Below are 8,131 nucleotides of genomic sequence, written 5' to 3'. Positions count from 1 at the left end.
CAGTGGGAACAGCAAGATATAAAACAAAAGACAGAAAAGATATTTGGAGAATAATCAGACGGAAATTTGCTGAAAGCTAAGAAACAATCATCCGTACAGCAAAAGGAAGCAAAGTGTGTCCAAATTATGTGGAATCCCAATAGACCTACAAGCAGCTGTATTATCATTCTAATCATCAAAGTTCATGATCAACCCAGTGATTTTCATTGCACCTCGAAAAAAGCAACTAAGTCACAGCAGAACCGTAAGAGTGGTTTCAGCTTATATCTCGGCAGAAATTTTGCAGGACATGAACGAGTGCCAGGACTTGGACGAAATCCTGAATGAGAAAAATGTGCAATCTAGGGTAGCCTATGCCACAAGACCACCATTTCTAATAACGGCAGAACTAAAGAATTTCACAGACTGGAAAAACTTAAAAGAATTCAGCATTTCAATACTTAAAGAAATATTGTGAATACTACCCTGTAGAGAAAAGAAGCAAGACCAAATGGAAATAAGAAAACCATCATTGGAAATGCAAGAAGAGCAATAAGTTGCAGAGAATTAACTAGAAGAAGGCAAGGAGGACATCAATAACTTAAAGATGGGAGAGGGAAGCAGGAAAACATAGGGGACTTTCAGCCCTATAATAAGTGAATCATCTTATATGACTCTCTCTTTGAAGCAAACAGAGAGATGCATGACCGAATGTGTTTGCAAATCAAAGAAAAAGCAAACAAACAAATAATCAAACAAACAAAAAAACACCAAAAGAGTACGGTTGGCTGATATATATCCACAGGTTCGTGATAATTCAAAAGAAAATATGCAAAGTGATGTCAAGGTTCATTCAGCACGCATTGACCAAACATCACTTCTTGCATGTACTCAACACACTTGTATTCAGAAAACAGATGCATGGATTAATATTCATAAATATTGATTCATAAGAGCACATCGTGACCTAACCCAAATGCATATTTTGAATAAAATTGATTCATAGTCCATGATACAGCCGTACAAGTCTTCCAAAAGGATGAATGAATGACATATTCAACCCTAAGAAGAGAATAAATGGCATACACTTAGAACAAAGAAAAGTAGCTCTACAAAACTGTAGTAACAGTAAGAGAGACAGACAGTAAAGTGCAGTTTGGGATTGGTTTCATTTCTAGGAATTTCAGCCCCCATGAAACAAATGGATCCATGTTCTGAGATTGTGGGTCTTTCAGCAGAAAATCAACAGAGAGATATGTATTATGGGTGAATGGATATTACACAAACATATGTTTCCTATACTGGGCCTTTTTGTACTGTTAACTGTTAGAAAGTTTATAGACGGGTGAAACTATAAACATATCACGGACAAACTTCCCTTCGTTTGTATTGTGTTTAGAGTTCTGAACTAAAGGAAAGAGGGTAGGAAATAAAGGACAATGGGACATTAATGGACAGAATCACATTTACTTTAGGAACCTCTCGTCTGATGCAGCCCCTCCCCCAACACTGATAAGATGCAGCAACCATTGTGGATGGCAGTTACCGGTTTGAATCCAGGTGGAATTGTTGTGTGTTCCACGAGGCTTGTTGAGGCTGGTGTATCCAAGTTATCTGGGCAGAGCTCTGTGGGTGAATCAGTGTCATGGAGGGGCTGCTGCCCTCTGTGGAGCTTGGCTTAGGTGTATTCTTCAGGAATATGTGTTATTTTGAGATACTGATGCTGCCCAATGGCCTGAGATCACGGGTCATTTTCTAGAAACTAAAAGGCAGACAGTGGAAGATCTGCTTGTCATCAGCTTACTGGTGAGGCTCTGATGTACTTTCAGACTTACCCAGTCCTGTAGAAGTCGACTTTATGGGAGACACGAAGAGAAGCTGGCAGAAAGGCTGGCTGCATGGATTGAGGAGAGATGCGAACACATTGATGAGAGTTGTTCTGCTACAATTGAGTATACTCTCATGGAGACTACTTTAGAGAATACCAGGCTCGAAAGTCATTCATGAGACATATTGAGACTCGCTGATACTAACATAAAACTGTGGAGAGTCAACGTGCATTTGAGGAATGTACTAAATTCTCTGCTCTAAGAATTGGCCCAAGACTCCTGACGTCTAAAAGAGAAGAGATGGCAAAGATGATAAAACCACTCATGTTCCTGGAAGAGGTCGTGAGAATCCACACATCCCAAGGGGCATTTACAAATCTCACAGTCCACAGAGCATGAAGCCCTGATAAACCTTTTCCCAAGTTTGGGCTTAGCTATCAAGCAATTGCTCTTCCCTCCCCTCCACTCAGGCATCCATTTCAAAGGATCAGACCCTGAGCTGCAATGCAGCCAGAAGGAGAATAGCAAGCCCCTCCTAGAACCAGAGTTCCTCCAACTTCACACTCTGTGCACAACACTGAACTCCTCAAAGGTCAAATACTCTCGAATAAAATAGATAGGGTTTCAATATATAGCTCACACAAAGAAATGATTATCTACCCCTTGATTTAGCAAGTGCTGGGGTTACATCTTATTTGGGTGAAGATAGTTTGGCAAGCGAGGGGATTATTTGACTGAACTTGAATAAGTATTTTTCCTCAGCTTTTCAAGACAGTATAGGTAACTATTATAAGTCAGTTAGTGAACTGAAGTGTAAAAGTCGCCATATACATATAAGGACACAAGTTATGTGGACCGTCTTTTCCCTTCGTTCAAGTCCCGGGTGCAGTATATCACGGGGTGCCCACTTAGTTGGCTTAAATTGTTTTACCCAACATGATCAGATGATTTACCTTTCTCATTGTTGATAAAAGAGAACCTGTTTCTCAATAGTCTAGCAAAGCTGCAGCAGTTTTCTCATAGCTATAATGCCTCTAGGTGTTTTGGAACCAAGCCTATATTTAAATAAGTGGTTTGGGTTGCTTGTGTCTTCCTAGAGAGAATTGTTACCCATTGAAATGACAACATTGGCCAGTATGAGTCACTGGGAGAAAGGGCATCACATGCAAAATGGAAACACTGGGTTGGGGTTATTTCATGTTTCCAATATTTATTTCATGGTTACTGTTTGTATTGCAGACATCAACAGTAAACAGTTGACATGACACCTTCATCATTTTGGACTGCTATTTTACATTCTATCTGTCTATGTTTCCCTTAGAGCTGACAAAATGTTACCTGAATTTGACAAGTCTGGCTTGTAGGTAGATTTAGTATGTTTCAAAAACTAACTTCATTTTCATATAAATCCCCAATTTGTACATCAGTTCTATTAACATTTTGAAAGACTGCAACTGAGGTATCAACACAATGTCAAAACTGGATTCTTTGGAGAATCCCTCCCACCATGGCTTTATAGAAAAAGAGATAAACAAGAATCACATTTCTGTGTGTTATATATGGAAAGTGTTGATTTATTCATAGCCAATTGGCAGAGTACCTGTGCAAATAATGCCCACTCGCTCCCATGTACACAGCAAGATAAACATCCACTCACCCAGCCCATGGTCCAGGACACTTGACAAAGAGTGGTCTCTTACTTCCAAAGACAGAATGATGCCTCAGAAAACCTGGAAAGAGAAAAAGGCCTTGTAGAGAATGGAAATCAGTGGAGGACCTGACCTCTGCTGATGGAGCAGCAAAGGTGAAACCCTGTTTTATTTGGACTCACACTCTCAAGCGGACAGGACACATGGGATTGAAAGCGATGCGCTGAGTGTTAGTAGAGTGCACAGCAGATGCTTGGCTGACAGAACTCAAAGAAATCAGCACAAAATATCCCCACAATTGATTCTGAGACCAACATCAGTGCTGCCAAATTTGGGCTCATTTTGGCTATGAACAATGAGGGATAGGGCTATGGGTGATGGCACACGCTGAGTATCAGGGAACTGGAGTGTGTTGTGGATTGTGGTTGGCCTTATCCAGAGAGGAAACAGACCTGGGAACTCAATGAAAAAGCAACAAACCAGGCGCATGAGGTTGAGTTTCTCGAAAGGTCCCATGGCCACATGCACTGCATCTGCAGGCCCAGGGTCCAATTTGGAAATTTTGCCAATAGAGCATGTGTGGGGTCTAATTAGAGATATTAAGCATCAGGTCTGAGGAATCCAGGGGGCCTTGGTGTATAAATCGTTTTCCAAAGACTCAGGATCTGCTATATTGATAGACTGGACTGGGATTACGGTTTGTTATGAAGCAAAGGATGCGGGACAGCACTGTGGTTGCCTTCATGGTCCAAAGCCACAAGGATGAGAGAACAAAGAACAGTGGTCCAGGTTCACAACGTGAGAAGATGAAGCATTTACTTCACCATTATCTACCAAATGTTAATGCTACATTTTCAATGTTACTGACAGTGTACTTCAGGGAGGATACCTAGCTGGGGCACTGTGATAATGACTGCAGGTCCTGATGCATGACATCTTTAGATATGTTTCCACAGGTTTTTCTGTAGACAGAGATGCTCTGGAACGAACTCATAACATTGGTACATTCCCATAGAAATAGAAAGGACAAGCTCACAGTCATGATACTGTTTTTGAAACTCTCCAAAATGACATTCAACAGCTTGCAGAGCTGAAAAGCTTTACATGCTTCATTTCCACAAGAGAAACAGTCCTGTGCACTTTCAGTACAGTGACATCAGCGTAGTAAATTGAGGTTATACAAAACGAAGAGTATGCTGTGTTCATCACAGCAAAGGCATCACCAGCATTTAGATATATACAAGACAACACATATAGGAAAATGACATGGCATCAATGTGTAGGAAAAATTGTCCTCACACAAATATCATGGAACTTTGTATACACAAGAGACTTAAACTTTCACTTAAAAAGCCCTACAAGTCTACATTAGATACTTGAAATTAACTGACCAGTAGAGATAAAGAAGTATAGTAAAAGAAACAGGAAGTAACATTTGTAGTTCCAAAGAGGTTGAAGGTTCAAAAAAAAGCTTTCAAACAACTAGACTGTGAAACACTATCAGACATTTATTTAAAATGGAGGTGATAGAAACACTGAAGAACAACAGTGTCTCAGAATCACAAAAGTCAGAATTCCAGAAAAGGGGAAGAGACCCTCTAAAGACGAGCAAAATAAAATCAGCAAGCTCAATGGATGAGATAATAGCAGGGCTAAAATCAGTCCTAAGCAGACTAGATAATGCAGAGGGACTCGTGAATGACTGTGAACACAGGGGAACTGAAATCCCTCGATCAGAAAATGACATAGAAAAGCAAAGGAAAACCAACGCAAACATTGCTGTTGAATCCTGGGTTAAGACAAAGCATGAAAGACTAGGATTCATAAGAGTCCCAGAGTTAAAAGCAAGAAAAGATTATTCAGTCTGAAAAGATATTTGGAAAAAAATCAGACAGAAAATTGCTGAAAACGAAGAAGCAATCATCTATACAAAAAAAGTAAGCAAACAGCATCCAAATTATGTGGAATCCCAATAGACCTATAAGCAGCTGTATTATCATTCAAATCAACAAAGTTCATGATCTACACAGTGATTACCAATGCACCTAGAAGGAAGCAACTAAGTCACAACAGAACCTCCAGAGGGGTTTCAGCTTATATCTCGGCAGAAATATTGCAGGATAAGAAGGAGTGCCAGGACTTAGATGAAATCGTGAATGAGAAACAGCTGCAATCTAGGGTAGCTTATGCAACAAGACCGCCATTTCTAATAACGGCAGAGCTAGAGAATTTCAGATACCTGGAAACTTTAAAGAATTCAGCAGTTTGAAACTTTTCCTAAAAGAAAGATTCAGAATACTACCCTGAATAGAAAAGAAGCTAGTTGAAATGGAAATAAGAAAACCATCACTGGAAATGCAAGAAGAGCCATGAGTTGCAGACAATAAACAAGAAGAAGGCAAGGAGGACATCAAAACCCTAAAGATGGGAGAGGGAAGCAGGAAAACATAGGGGATTTTCAGCCCTATAATAAGTGAATCATCTTATATGACTCTCTGTTTAAAGCAAACAGAGAGATGCAAGGACGAATGTGTTTGCAAATCTAAGAACAAGCAATCAAACAAACAAACAAACAAACAAACAAACAAACAAACAAACACCAAAAGAGTATTGTTGGCTGATAATATCCACAGGAACCGTGATAATTCAAAAGAAAATATGCAAAGTGATGTCAAGGATCATTCAGCATGCATCGACCCAGTATCAGTGCTTGCATGTACTCAACATACCTGTATTCAGAAAACAGATGCGTGCATTAATATTCATAAATATTGATTCATAAGAGCACATCGTGACCTAACCCAAATGCCTATTTTGAATATAATGGATTCATACTCCGTGATATATTCTTAAAGTCTTCCAACATGAAGAATGAATGGCATATTCCACACTACGACGAGATTAAATGGCATACATCTATAACAAAGAAAAGCAGCTCTACAAAACTGTTCTAAGAGTAAGAGAGACAGACAGTAAAGTGTATTTTGGGAATGGTTTCATTTCTTGGATTTTCAGCCCCCACGAAACAAATGGATCCATGTTCTGTGACTGTGGGTCTTTCAGCAGAAAATCAACAGACGGATATATATTATGGGTGAATGGATATTACACAAACATATGTTTCCTTTAGTGGGTCTTTTTGTAATGTTAACTGTTAGAAAGTTTTAAGATGAATGCAACCATAAACTTATCACACTTCCCTCCAGTTGTTCTGTGTTTAGAGAACTTAACTAAAGGAAAGAGGGTAGGAAATTAAGGACAATGGGATGCTAATGGAGAGAATCACTTTTACCTTAAGTACCTGTCGTCTGATGCAGCCCCTTCACCAACACTGTAAAAATGCAGCAACAATTGAGGATGGCAGTTACTGGTTAGATTCCAGGTGGAATGTTGGTTTGTTCCACGAGGCTTGTTATGAGCTGGTGGTTCCAAGGTAACTTGGCAGAGCTCGGTGGGTGGATCAGTGTCATGGTGGGGTTGCCACACTCTGTGGAGCTTGGCTTAAGTCTATTGTTTAGGAAGCTCTGTAAGTTCGAGATACTGTTGCTGCCCAGTGGCCTGAGATCATGGGTCAGTTTCTAGAAATTGAAAAGTCAGACAGTGGAAGATCTGCCTGTCATCAGCTTACTGGTGAGGCTCCGAGGTACTTTTAGACATGCCCAGTCCTGTAGAAGTCGACTTTATGGGAGACACGAAGAGAACCTGGCAGAAAATTTGGCTGCATGGATTGAGGAGAGATGTGAACAAATTGATGATGGTTGTTCTCCTACAATGGAGAATACTGGCATGGAGACTTCTGCAGAGGATCCCAGGCAAGAAAGACAATCACGAGATTTATTGAGCCTCGCTGATAATGGCAGAAACCTGTGGAAAACCTACGTGCACTTGAGGAAGGTACTCAATTCTCTGCTCCAAGAACAGGTCCAAGATTCCTGACGTCTAAAAGAGAAGAGAAGGCAGAGATGGTAAAATCGCTCATGTTGGTGGAATAAGTCGTGAGAATCCACATGTCCCAAGGGGAATTTACAAACCATTCAGACCACAATGCTCCAAGCCCAGGTAAGCCTTTTCCTAGGGTTGGGCCTAGCTATGAATCACTTTCTCTTCCCTCCCCTCCACTCAGGCATCCATTTCAAAGGATCACCACATGAGCTGCAATGAAGCCAGTAGGAGAAGAGCAAGCCCCTCCTAGAATCAGAGATCCTCCACTTTCACACTCTGTGCACAACAGTGAACTCCTCAAAGGTCAAATACTCTCGAATAAAATAGGTAGGAATTGAATAATTAGCTCACAGAAAGGAATGATGACATTCCCCTACATTCAGCAAATGCTTGTGTTATGTCTTCTTTGGGGTGAAGGAGTGTGGTAAGTGAGGGGAATATTTGACTGAACTTGAAATGTATTAGGCCTCAGATTTTCAAGACCGTATAGGTAAATATTATAAGTCATTTAGTGAACTGAACTGTAAAATTCGCCATAGACATTAAAGGACACACGTTATGTGAACGGTCTTTTCCCATCAGTCAATCACTATATCATGGGGGTGCAGACTTGGTTTTGATAATTGCTTCACCCAACATGATCAGACAATTAAGCGTTCTCACCACTGATAGAAGAACACCTAGTTCCCAATAGCCTAGCAAAGCTGCAACACTTTTCTCATAGCTATAATG

General features: G+C 40.4%; 1 long non-coding RNA gene across 1 annotated transcript; it reads right to left on the bottom strand.

Moving 5' to 3' along the window:
* Positions 1-1,633: 1,633 nt before the first annotated feature.
* On the bottom strand, positions 1,634-7,386 carry LOC141575494 (uncharacterized). The gene is made up of 3 exons (XR_012503094.1): positions 6,750-7,386; positions 3,466-3,538; positions 1,634-1,873 (listed from the first exon to the last, which is right to left on the bottom strand). It is a non-coding gene; the product is annotated as an uncharacterized LOC141575494 (long non-coding RNA).
* Positions 7,387-8,131: the final 745 nt, after the last annotated feature.

The sequence above is a fragment of the Camelus bactrianus genome, chromosome 3, assembly GCF_048773025.1.
Source record: "Camelus bactrianus isolate YW-2024 breed Bactrian camel chromosome 3, ASM4877302v1, whole genome shotgun sequence".
Lineage (NCBI taxonomy): Eukaryota > Metazoa > Chordata > Mammalia > Artiodactyla > Camelidae > Camelus > Camelus bactrianus.
The sequence above is the reverse complement of the archived record's forward strand: the minus strand, read 5'-3'. Positions and strand labels throughout refer to the sequence as shown.